Source organism: Phoca vitulina, unplaced genomic scaffold, assembly GCF_004348235.1.
Source record: "Phoca vitulina isolate PV1807 unplaced genomic scaffold, GSC_HSeal_1.0 scaffold8, whole genome shotgun sequence".
Lineage (NCBI taxonomy): Eukaryota > Metazoa > Chordata > Mammalia > Carnivora > Phocidae > Phoca > Phoca vitulina.
The window spans coordinates 33,312,502-33,326,337 of NW_022589711.1; the positions used below are offsets into that span (position 1 = coordinate 33,312,502).

At 37.2% G+C, this 13,836-nt stretch overlaps 1 protein-coding gene across 4 annotated transcripts in view; it reads left to right on the plus strand.

The window, feature by feature from the left end:
* The window catches only part of LOC116633800 (glutamate-rich protein 2-like), a 497,520-nt gene that overhangs the window by 104,167 nt on the left and 379,517 nt on the right, over positions 1 to 13,836 (plus strand). For all 4 annotated transcript variants that reach the window (XR_004299787.1, XR_004299784.1, XR_004299785.1 and 1 more), the window contains one exon: positions 4,765 to 4,923. The gene's annotated coding sequence lies outside the window, so the exon portion shown is untranslated. The remainder of the gene's footprint in view (positions 1 to 4,764; positions 4,924 to 13,836) is intronic.

Here is a 13,836-nt window from a genome sequence, read left to right on the forward strand (position 1 = left end):
GGGCAAAGGGACATGGTATGACTGAATAGTAACCCTAGAAATGAATGGCCTTTTGGAGAGGAAGGAGTAATTGGAGCTGCAAAGGGCAGCTCAGTGGTCAGGGCAGAAAGGAATCCATTGTGATCTTGGACACGGACAGGACAGTGTGTCTTCTTGCCCCAAGGTTTTTAAAATGCCCCTAATTTTGCGGCGGTGTGCGGAGTATAGACCTTGTCACAGGATACCCAAGTTAGGGAGAGCTGATGCACAGAAGAAATAAGCAGAAGCCATCCTAGTGGAATGTGAGTTAGGGGCTGGTGCTCTTCTCTGCATAGTGGAGGGGACAAATCTCCATAGTATCACCTAGTAAACACTATTTCTAAAGTGGCTTCTTATCTACGTTGGGGAAGGAAGCCAGTATTCTAAGGAAAAGATTGCTACAGTGACAAAGAAGGGCTCAGTCCTGCTGGGGACCTCTGGGAGGTAGTGCAGGACACACCTCACATTGTTTCCCTGGGAGTGAAGGGACTGTGCTATTTACTTACCAACTTCCCCTTCATCAGTGGTTGAGGGCTGCTTTTGAGACATCATCTCTGCCATCTCTGAACTTCCCTGAGCATGGGCCAAGCATTCTCTGGTAAGTAGATAAAGCCTCTGTAAAGAGCTGCAAATGAGTGTAGTACAAAGCCCTCAACAGGTATGGGAATGGGCAATACCAAGGATTTATGTTCTGCTCTTACCAATCATGACACAGAGACAATATGACATGTATGGCATAAGGATCTTTGAGATACCTGAAATTACATCGGCAAGATGTAGGAGGAGAAAAATGAGATTGTCCACAATGGAAACGATTTTCTTGGCCACACTGATTAATAGTCACTAATTTTCTGAAGAAGGGGGGATTAAGGATTGATATAAAAAACTGTTTATGTTCACATTGCATAACATGTCCGTGTAGACCATATAGGAATCTAGATCTAGAGATATAGATATGTGGACTCAAACCTGAATATTGTAGCCAACATGGAGGGCCCAAAGGAGACAAGATACATAGTACCAGTGTGCATCCCAAAAAGGTTTATTGTGTTATGCATGTGTCGTACATTTTACTTTCCTTTTATGAAAACACACAAAAAAATCAAAGACCCAATAGGCACACTTTCCAAAGTATGAAAATTGCAGGTGTACAACATGTGGTTGAGAATACAGTTCAAGGAATTGGTTGTACCCTACTTCCTTCCCTGAAGGTAGAACAGCTGGGAGTATCATCTTTATGCACTAAGAACTATCATTTAAAGTAATAGCAGTCTCAGACTGTACAAGTTCACAGTGGGCTTAACTAGCCATAGCAGATGTAATGGCTCAGAAATGAACAATGTAAAAATAAGTCAAAACAACAAGCACTTGGGTATTTGAAGACTAGTATTTGAAGACTATAGTCAATTATATACCAAGATCTGGCAAAACAAGATGAAAAATGATTTATTTTTGTATGTTTTATTCTCTGATCTCTTAAGAATGAAGCATTAAAAATAAAAACAAAAAACAAGAGCTTTGGAACCATATGAGGGTTCAAGTGCTCTTACTTTAATCCTTACTAGCTTTGACCTTGACCCAGTTTTATGAGTCTCAGTTCTTCCATCTGTCAAATAGAGATGTTGCCTTCCTCGGGTAGTTTTAGTGGGAAGAAATTGGATTAATATATAAAGCCTCTTTATTGCGGACTTCGAATTGAATGTCCATCCTTGCTTCTCTTTATGCAATCCGGGGCTTTCTCAGAGTGGAGGTGCATTTACTTCATTGTGATTGAGTTCAAGCTTGTTTACTGATGTTCTTTTGAAGTCCTACGTAGTGTCCTAGCTACTGTTGATACCAAAAAGAACAGAATACAGATTCTTCCTTTGAGGAGTTCAAAACATAATGAAGGTATAGAAAATAAGTCATCTTAATCCACTGTGTTATGTGCCCTAGTAGAAATATATACAAAATACTAAAGGAGCTCAGATAATGGGGTAATTGATTCTGCCAGGGAAATACAAGGGAAGAGAGGAGGCCAGAGAGAGGAAGTAATATTTGAGCTGTACCTTGAAGAATAGATAAGATTCTTTATTTAAAAAGGAAAAAGAGAGAGAGAGCACTGCAAGTAGAAGGACTGTCTTAAGAATTATGTTTCAATTACCTTTATATGCAGCAATCCAAGTAACCGGGCAAACAGTTGTTATGGCCTTTTTTAAGTTTGCCTCCACTAACTATACCCTGAATCATTTTGTAGAGAAAGCCAATGCTTGATTTTCATAACTGCTATTTGGGTAACTTTATTGATCTTTTTGCTGAATATCATTTATAACTTATTTGGATTGTATGGGAGGGTATACCAGTTCAGAAGCCCAACCTCAAACAAGTTTAACCATCTAGAATGAGCCACAGAACAAAAAATAGTGGGGAAAAAAAAAAACTTACAGAAAGCCTCTGCAAGGGAAAGAACTATCACAGATTTCATAGGCTTAATTTTATTTTTTTAATTTTATTATTTTTTTAAAACATAATTTTTTTTTAAGATTTTATTTATTTATTTGAGAGAGAGCAAGCATAAGAAGGGGTAGGGTCAGAGGGAGAAGCAGACTTCCCGCTGAGCAGGGAGCCCGATGTGGGACTTGATCCCGGGACTCTGGGATCATGACCTGAGCCGAAAGCAGTTGCTTAACCAACTGAGCCACCCAGGCGTCCCATAGGCTTAATTTTAAATTTATTTTTAATTCCAGAAGATATGCTATCAAATTACCAATATGTAAGGACTTAGAGTAAGAGACAAAACTTGAGATTTTTGGCTGAGTATGGCATGCACATTTTAACCCATGCTTCCTCTTAAAACCCCAATAAATGGACAATAATGTGATTTTTTTTTAAGTTGTGAATCCATAGTGGCAAGGAAAGCAATAGAGAAGATGACAATATAGCAGATGGATGAGAGCTAAAATCAGCAGACTGAAGGATGTTGAATCCTAGGGTGGTTAAGGGATGAAGCTCAGCAGCAAAACAGGGTGGACACATGGAAACTTGAGGCATCTTTGACACAGGGAGAGCGAGCAGGACTGAAAAGCAGAAGGATTATGATTAGAAAGGCTGTTTAAGAAATCAACCCCCCTCCCCCATCCCAGGCCTCCTCCTTCAGCCTACATGGTCAGGTACCCATTGCTCCCTTCCCCTGAGTAAAGGCAGGTGGATTTTCTGGAGAGGTGGAATCAGTGAGAGTCTGAGTTTAGGACACAAGGCATGGAAATTTCAGAGGTGGAAGGTATGAATGTGTATGTGGGAGAAGGATCAGAGGACTGCTGATTTTTTATTTTTTAAGATTTATTTATTTAGATAGAGGGAGTGAGCAGGAGGGAGGGGCAGAGGGAGAGGGAGAGAGGGAATCTCAAGCAGACTCCCGGCTGAGCGTGGAGCCCAGACGTAGGGCTCGATCTCACGACCTTGAGATCATGACCAAGCCAAAATCAAGAGTCTGATGCTTAACGGACTGAGCCACGCAGGAGCCCCCTGCTGAATTTTTTTTTTAAAGCCTTGTAGAATTGTTTAACAACATAAATAACTTTGTGAAGAAACACTTAAAAAGGGAAATCTCTGTCTTCACTGGAGGACTTGATGATTAAGAGATTCTCTTAGGCCCCCAATAAAAATCATTTTATTTGGGGTACATATGAATATTATGCACCCAAATATTTTTATTCAGGTATTACTTCAGTAGTCTGGAGAGATGGGAAGGATGTGTAGGATAAAAAGAAGATGTATGAAGAAAAAGTTTTTTCTCTTTACCATTTTATTGACTAGATTTTTCTTCAATAAACTATCAAAATAATGAAAATTTAATTTATTAGAAAAACCATCCTGATTCCAAATGTCAGAAGTGCTAGAATAGAACTAGCAATTTAAAAAGTTTCAGCTTATCTCTGGCTCATCCTCCTGCAAAGAACTCAGTGATTTATGCTCAGTTTTTTGTCAAATGTAAATAAGATTTGCATCTTATTCAGTCAAACACATAACAACATTGATTTAGCGCCCCACAGTGAGCTGAGCAGGGAGCGAAATCCTTAGCAAACGATGACATCTTATCTCAGTGCCTCTGAGGCCTCATGGAAAGCATTCTTTTATTACTGAAGTGTTCCTTAGTCCCAAGATGAACTTGACATATTGAGCATATGACTAAAAATAACCTGATATTTTTGTTAATCCAAAATTTTTACTTCCAAGTGAGTATTGTTCTTTCCAAAGTATTCACTGTGGAAAATTAGATGCTAAATAGTACTTCTTCCTTTGAATTTGCTTCGGAACTGGAAGCAAGGTGTTCATTCCTGTCCTGAGACTAGACCAAGATCGTTTGGCATCAGTAAGTTGCTGGCAGCTGCCTTGTGGTGAGCATCGTAGCATAATGTATAAACTTGTCCACTCACTGTGTTGTTACCCCTGAAACTGATGTGACCGATGGACAATTCTAGCAGCTGCAGACGTTTTTCTCTGGGAGACTGTTTCCAAAGAGATTATGCACTGGACGTAGAGATGTTAATAGATCAAATAGCTCATGGCTGAACACTCCCACCGCTTACACCGTCCTGGGCAGATGTATTTTGACTTAATGCTTTTTATTCTTTCTTGGTGTGTGGAGCTGCATCCATGGCAGCTTCATTTATCTTAATTTGTCAACTCCTACGAGGTCATTATTCTGTAAACTTAGTATAGTGTCATAATCAGTTAGGTAATTGAGATACCTTTTTGTTGTTGTAGATGATGAATTTAATAGTGGAGATAATGCCCGCGCACTCGGGACCTGCTGGAGTGTGCACAGAGCGTAAAGCAAATGCAACACAGCACATGCTGAGACTGTGGACAAGAGCATAGTTAGTCCTGAGCGTTACAGCAGTGGTGAGCGTGGTAAGAAGGCAGGTGAGTTGAAGAAGGATTCATAAATTATGGGATGTGGGCCTTTCAGATCCTTTAGTCAAATTCCCTCATTTCATAGAGGAGTAATGAAGGCCCAGGGAGGTCCATTTCCTAATACAAATGAAAGAGCAGGATTCCGGTTCAGGATTCACGGCTTAATGGTTGCAGCCTTCCTCCCTTTTCCGGGCTTCAAGCTACCTTTGATGTATATAGTTTGCCTTCAGTCCTTTCTAGCCTAAAATCTCATTCCTCTTGTTTTTTCCCTGTCTTTGCCAGGACTCTGTGCTAAAAATTTCCCCTCACATTTCTTTCCTCTCAAGTTGAAGTTCTTTTATATAAGAGGGGAAGGTTCTGAAAGCTTCTGATCTAAGCTGGCATAAAATTGCTGTGGGTGAGGTGAAAAAGCTAAGAGGAATTTGCCTTCAAACTTTTAACAGCTGAAACTGCTGTCAGTGAAATTTCTAGCAATTCGTTTTCTTTCTTTTCTTTTCTTTCTTTCTTTCTTTTTTTTTTTTTTGAAAAGTCTCCTTAGACCACTGATAAATAGGACTGTGTTAAGGTAAGTAATCAGCTCCTTTCTCCTGTCCTATCAAGAGATTCCTTATACTCCTTGGAACATGGTTCTTTACTGTCTGATTAGAGTAACGCATGGAGAAGACAACTGGACAAAGCTGAACAAACAAATTCCCCTTCTGGGCCTGCACCGAGGCTTGGAAGAAAAGGAAAGGTCCAGAAGGCAAGAAGAGGGCAACAAGAAAGAGGAGATGGAGTAGTGAAAGGCAGAAAGTTTGTAGGAATTTTGAGATATGGGTTAGAAGAGTGTTAATAGCTGCTTCTTGGAGCAGTAATTCCGGAAGTGGCAGATGTGGGCAAAGGAGATTTTGAAAAGTTTTTTGTGTGAGTCATTAGATACAGTTAATTCCTTTTTTGCCTCTCCAAAGACTAAAGTATAGGCTTACTGCTTTTCATGTCTCTGTGGAATTGGATGTTGTTTGATTGAGTGCATCACTATGCCAAGGTGGGCCTCAAAGTTGGAGCAAGACCTCCCGGTTTCATTTGGAAACTACAGCTATCTATTTTGATGCCCTCCTCTTTCTCACAGTGCCGAGCCCAGTTTTTCACGATCTGCATTAATCGGACAAATGGCTGTATGGCAAGAACCAAAAGTATGAGATGGGATATAAATTTAATTGAGGCTTATAAACAGCTGAGAAGAGGAAATGGTGACCTACATGCTAAGTGTTTTTACTCTTCTCTGGTTTTGAAATATTACAAGATTAACTATAGCAAATGAAATCTATTGACTTACTGGCTGGTTAACAAATCTAGTCCCTGACCTATGAGATTAAATTTTCCAATAGCACTTTCAAGACACTGTCATTACTATCTTATACCATAATATGGGTGAAGACAGGTCCTTAATGCACTTATTATACAACTTTAATAAGTATCTGAGGTGGCATTGGAGATATATAAAGGACACTTTTCACCCTTCTTGGCACCCCTTTTACCACCATGACTCAAACCCTCCATTATCTGCTGGTCTGGAGTGTGACACTAGTTAGATGACTGTTTGTTTCATTGCAGACTCTTTTTTCAATCACAATAAAAACAGAAGTGGCAGGATATTAGAGACAAAATGGATCATGCTAAAAAAATTAGTTTAACTTCTCATTTATCAATGTAATTGAAAGTTACTAGGAGGGTGTGTGGTGCCAGTGTTTCTATCAGGGAATGAGTAATCTATTTATGCAGCATAATTCATCCTTCTGAGCTTCTAATGAGGATTGCTTAATTCAGGTTTTAATCATACCTGACAAATCATCGTTGAAGTTGGCATTGGGCTTGTTCACAGGTGCCGTTTCCCTGCTAGGTTGACATAGCTTAGCTTCGTCTCCCTCTCTGCATGTTCCTATTAGGCTTCACTTACTATAACAACAAAAAAAGAGTACTGGTTTCCCTCAACACCAAAATGCCAAAAGTTTCTGGTCCTTTTTTTTGTTTTTTGAATACTCAATGCCATTAGTAGCAGCTGTTTTTATTTATTATTTTTTAATATTGGAAATATTTTTTATTGACATATAATTGTCATATTATATGAGTTTCAGTTGTACAACATAGTGATTTGACCTTCATATACATTATAAAATGATCATGTTGTCTGTATTCCATGTGCTGTACATCCTGATGGCTTATTTATTTTATAACTGGAAGTTTGTACCTTTTGATCCCCTTCACCCATTTTACCTTCCCCACAAACCTCCTCTCCCCGGCAGCCATCAGTCTGTTCTCTGTATCTATGAGTCTGGTTTTGTTTTACTGTGTTTATTCATTTGTTTTGCTTTTTAGATTCTACATGTAAGTGAAATTATATAGTAGTTAGTTATCTTTCTGTGTCTGACATATCACTTAGCATCATACCCACTAGGTCCATCATATTGTTGCAGATGACAGAATTTCATTGTTTTTCATGGCTGAGTAATAATTCCATTATATATATTTATACCACATCTTTTTTTATCTATTCATCTATCAATGCCTGGGGTGGAGTCATGTTGCTGCCTCTCCTACCTGTCTTGGTATGGTTTTTTTATCTTTTTTTGTGGAGCAGGTGTTCAGGTAGTCCTCAGGTTCTTTTTAGAAGGAATTGTTCCATATGTAGCTGTATATTTGTTATGTCTGTTGGAAGAGGTGAATGCAGGATCTTCCTAAAACCTTCATTTTGACCTGCCTTCCGATATTGGAAATTTTGAAGAAGAAATAAGCCATTATTTATTTTTTTTACAAACAAATTTATCCTGTTTTACAAAGTATATGTGCTCCTTGAGCAGCTTCATGTTCCAGATCTTGCTCTTATTCAGTAATACACTCCACTCAGACCAGATCCATCTGCTGATGAGTAGTGGGGGAGGATGCACCAGGTCAGATGCAAGTAGGAGCCCCAGAGCCTACAAGCTGACATCTCATTTGAAAAACAAAACCAGTCTTTTGCCATGAGAGAGAGTACACAATAATGGGAGATTCATAACACAAAGAGAAACGGTGGTTTAATGTATGAATTGTAATATTGCAATAATGAATGTCAGGACCTGTAATCTTCATCCACTGATATGTGATATGAGAAAGATTTTAATCAGTTAGCTCCTTGCCCCAGAATGGGATTATGAACTCTAAAAAGAGCAAAGTATATTTTCACTTCAGTTTCTCTCTAAAGACAACTTTATGATTCCATGCAGCTCTTCAGTATCCAAATCCCTTTAACACATATTATTTAACTTTTTCTTCACAATAACCTTTTGAAGTAGATAATACATGTAACAACATCCCATTTTATAGCTAAACAAACAGATTCAGAGAGGGTAATTTATTTGTCCAAGGCCACATAGTTGGAAGTAATGGAATGTGACCTCAAGCTCCGATATGTCAGCTCCAACACTTGTGTCCTTTCCACTGCTGCATGGATCCTCTTCACATTAGGGGAGACCAGCCTCTTGACAGAATTCATGCTATCCCTAATATGATCTTCACCATGGTCTGAGAAATAAGACTGTTTTTTTAGGCCATCTGTAATTTTTTGGAAGGTTGTGTAAACAAGAAGCCCTGAGGCTTTATTTGTAATTTTAAAGCCATTTGCTGTTTATCAAGCCCATCTTTCATTATAGACTGTATCAAGTGCAGACACTTTTGACTTAGGGGATCCTAAGTCCTAACCGTGGGTACCAGACACACTGCTCTAAAATTAGATGTTGATTCTAAGTATTATGGCAAATCCCCAGTCTCATTCTTTTGCTGTAGCTCACAGAAATAGTTAGCTGGGCGGAACCTAAGAGAGACACAGAATAACAGTTATTTAATGCAAAATAAACTGAGGACCAGTGAGCTAGAGCGTTTTCTCTAAGGACAATAACTAGTAACTACCAGAGTCTTTCTTTAGATCATCTGAGTCAATAATCATTCCTCTGTGAAGGCATTTAAATTATTTACCAAAGTTTTACTCTAGGCATTACTGAGGGTGGTTTGGAGCCAGAAGCTCTTCTGGATGGACTTGCTCCCTAAGCATTGGAGGTTGAAAATTGGAGCTAGTTGGGGATTAAGCCAGGTTACAGCCTCATCTTCGGCATCTGGCATGGCCTTACCTATTAAATAGTATCACCCGGAAAAACTTTGTTTTGTTTCATTTAGGAAAAGTTTCCTTCATTTTTATCAAAGTGATAGGTTGGGTCTTGAAAACTTGGCTCCCAGCCTATCATTGCTGGACACAGGAGAAAATTCACAGGCCATGATATGCAGATGAATAGCATATGCAGGAGGTAGGCTAGGCAAACCAAAGGCGAACAGTCTCAAAGTTTGGAGCAAAAGCCCCAGGGGTAAGCTGACTTTTCCTGATAATATCCTTCATATCCATGAGTTGGGGAGAAGGCTGAAACAGGGAGGAGATTGTGAAGTGTTGAAATCAGAAGGGATTTAAAACTGCACATTTTTAAGAATTAAGAGAGTAGGCTGATCACATGATCTTATCTACCTTATCAGTTCCAAACCCAGTGAAATTATAGACTGATCTTTTAACCCATAAATGTTTTGGAAAAGAACCCATTCTGAAGAATTTCTGGAGGAGTAAAAGCAGATGGGATCTGATTGGCAGAAAAAACAGAGTAGGAAGAAATTCGCTCCATACAGGCACAGAGTTGCCAGGAAGGAAATTTTGGAGAAACTTCAAGCTTAGAGTTAGTGTACAGATCAAAAATGGGCAACAATGCTATCATTAGGTTAATTTCTTAGCGTGTACCTGATGTAACGTCTGTCCCCTCAATTCTCCATGCCTCCTTTATATGGAGCTTCTGGCTTTAGAATATGCTCTAGGATGAGGTGTTGAGAATGCCTCACCAGTTAATAGGTTTCATGTAGACATAGTTCTTATATTAGAGGATGAACAGAGAAGCAGGGTACACCCTGAGGTGACGACCTTTACAATAGGCAAGGAAGGAAAAAAAAAGGCAACTCCCTTTAGAAGTAAAATGCAGCAGTTTTTTTTTACTTCTTTAGAACTTTCCTTACTTTGGTAAACTTAGGAGTCGTTAGCTTGCCTGTTTCCATCCAACCATGCACATAAGGGGAGTTTATCAAGAGCCTCAACCCATCCATTTATAAAGAACTTGTAATTAGCCCCTTCTACCCACCCTCCCCCCACACCATGGAATACAGGAAAAGAAATGTCAGAACCACAGAACTCAAGTTGAGTCTTTACATTAATGAATCTAGATGTTCACTTATATATAGGAATAGAAAATGATAATCCATCAAACACTTGAGATAAATTTAACAGTACAGACAGGAGGAGGACCATATGAATAAATAGGACCAACTCAAGTAAAAACAGAGATAATTTGGGAAATAGATTATAACTTCACATAAACTTATTTTTTTAGTAATTGCAGAAATTAGGGATACTTTTAAATTCATAAACAAGACCAAGAAACTATGAAAAACAAGCAATGAGAAACCAAAAGCAATTTCTATTAATCAAACAAATAATAGTATATGCAACAAAAACAATTAAGAAAAAGGCTAAAATTTTGGATAGCTATTGCTGAAGAACAAGTTATTGATCTGAAAGTTAAATTTGAAATGTAAAGCAAGACCAGAAAGAATGAAGGCAGTAAATAATAATTTACTAAAACGATAAATGATCTCTTAACAGACTTATCTAGTCAAACTGTAATTAAGTGTGAAGGTGAATATTCATTTTTGCAGAGGCAAGACTTCATTACTCACATATGCTCTATGGAATAAAAAGGTAATTTGGAGACATGGTCCTACAACATGAAAAAGGAATGGAAGGAAGAAGGTGTGCATTACAAAGGAAAAAAAACCCAAAACAATAGAGATTAAGTATCATCAGTAAAAAGTGAAAGACGGTAGAAATAAAATGAAAAAAACTCTTCTACTAAATATTATTATCTCAAAGATTTAAGTGTCAAAGTTTTAATAATACAGTATTGTATTTACTTCTCTGCGTGTAAAAATGCAACAATAAATACAAGCACTACACTATCAAAATGATAGTGATAAAACTATGATAAAATTATGGTATTAATGACAGAAACAAATTGTTATTAAAAATAAAATATAATCTACTTACATTCTTTTTGCAGAAGATACACCCAAAAAAAATGGCAGATCTATATAAATACAGAGGGTTGGAACAAAAATATATCTAGTCCACAGTAACAGAAATAAAACTAATATCAATATTTAAAATACAGATTTCAGTTCTAATGTATTACATGAGAAAGAAATATTTTATATTGAGAAAAAATAATGAATCAGAAAGTTTTTAATCTTTATTAGCCTTTATGTTCTTGTCATCATTATATCAAGGGATGTAAAGCAAAATCTAGTCAGAGAAATAAACAAATCCATGACCTAAATGGGAGACTGTAATATCACTGTCTTAGAAACTTAGGCATGAGGGGAATAATAAGGTAATAGTTTGTAGAAACAGTTTGAAAAACATAATTCTTGCATTCTTTATAATAGGCATGTTATGTATAACTTTGTACTGATAAACAGAAGGTACACATTCTTTTTAAATACCCAAGAAACATTTATAAAAATTGAGCATGTTATTATGCTACAAAGCTAATCTCTACTAATTCTACGTAGGATAAATTATATAAAATGAATTTTCTAACATAAGCCATAAAAATAGAAATTAAGCAGAAGACTATATTCAAAATAAAGGCATTATTTCATATTCAAAATAAATTTTGGAAGTTTCTTGAAAATTATTTTAAAGTGCATTTATCTAAATGGATTAAAGAGAATGCTGAAATATATTGTTACAAACTTTTCAGAAAATAACAAGGATAGAATCACATGTAAAAACCTAGCTAACACAGGGTGCCTGAATGGCTCAGTCGGTTAAGTGTCTGCCTTCAGCTCAGGTCATGATCCCAGGGTCCTGGCATTGAGCCCCAGGGTAGGTCGGGCTCCCTGCTCAGCGGGGAGCCTGCTTCTCTCTCTCCCTCTGTCCCCCACCACCCCCCACATCAGCTTGTGCTCTTTCTCTAACAAATAAGTAAAATCTTAAAAAAAGGGAGATCAGTCAGGTAGAAAATGAAAGCATGAATAAATAACATTAGGTATAAGAAATATGGTACAGGGTGCCTGGGTGGCTCAGTCGGTTAAGCGGCTGCCTTCGGCTCAGGTCATGATCCCAGGGTCCTGGGATTGAGTCCCGCATCGGGCTCCCTGCTCTGCGGGGAGCCTGCTTCTCCCTCTCCCTCTGCCTACTTGTGTTCTCTATCTCTCTGTCAAATAAATAAATAAAATCTTTAAAAAAAAAAAAAAAGAAATATGGTACAAATACAGTAGATTTAAAACTTAGAATACTGTTTGTAACTTTTGCCAGAAAATTTGGAGATTGAGTCATGAAATAAAAAATACAGATGTTTTATAAAATATTATATCCTAAATTCAAGGAGAGGCAGAATACCCAAGCAAAAAAGAAAACTGAAAAGTCATAAAAAATCTCAACTTTAAAAAGGCATCAGGCCCAAGGATTTTACAGTATTTTTACCAGATCTTGAAATATATTATTTAAAATGGTTCTGAGCATTAAATAAATAGAAAACTTCTATATTATTCTGGATGATGCAGTAACAAATACTCCAGCAACATCAGTGGTTTCACATAGAAAAGTTTACTTGACAATTAAATCTGATGAGGGCATATGTGGGACTTTCAGGCAGTCCTTCTTCAGTGTCAGATTAGTTGTCAGGGCTGCTCATATTTTGTGCCTCAAGTATTTTAATTCCCTGCTTCCGTGTTCACTGAAACGCAGGGGAAGGGAAAACATGGTGAACTGGAGGGGAGAAAATGCCTTTCAAAGCGTCTCTGCTTATTCCGAGACTAGTTCATGTCTAAGCCCAAAGTGTATAGTTCACATATGCAAAAAAAAATAAGATGCAATAAACTGGAAGAAAGAAAAATTTAGACCAATGTCCCTTTTTAACAGAGATGCAACTTCTCTAAGCAAAATCTTGACTGATCAAATTCAATCCTGTAACAGAATTTATCACAGGAATGGGACAGTTTTTTAGACTCGACTAATTATATATTGGGATAAATAAGATAAGCAGGGTGACACAGATTCAAATGGAGAAAACTGTGTTTTCCTATACAGTAGAAATTAAAAGTATATTGGGAAAAATGTCACACACACACACACACACACACCTCTGAATGGAAAAACTATGAAACTTTAAGACTTTACAGTAAGATTAAATGAGTTCTTAATAAATGGTGAGATGGTCCATGTTTCTGAATCTGAAGACTTTGTTTTATTAAAATATCCATATATTGTATCTATAAAACATTTGCACTTTACATTAGAATTCTAATGGATTTTATAATGGATTTAATAGAAAGTGACAAACTTATTCGAAGCTTATCTGGAAGAGTGAATATACAGGAAGAGACAGGAACTTTTGGGGAAAAAATGAGGGGGGACTTTTGATGCTGGATGTTAAAGCCAAAATTAATTAAAACACAATGCTGATAGGGCTTGAATAAACATGTAATTTAAGAAGTAGAGTATTCATTCCAGACCATACATGAATTTAAATAAAAAGGATGCATTACAGATCAGTAGAAAAAGTGTAGCTTATGCGGTTTATCTGATGATCCATTTGTTTAGCAATGTAGGTAAAGCTAGAGTCTCTTTCCTTACCATATAAAAAATAATTCGAGAGATATTAAACAATAAACACAATTATGAGAGTGATAGAAAAGTACCAAAGAACACTTTCATATATTTTTTAACAAGAAAGACCTTCTTAAAAAAGACATAAAACTCAAAAGCTATAGAGGAAACGTTTTACAAATGTGACCATATAAAACTGGTGACTAAAAAAA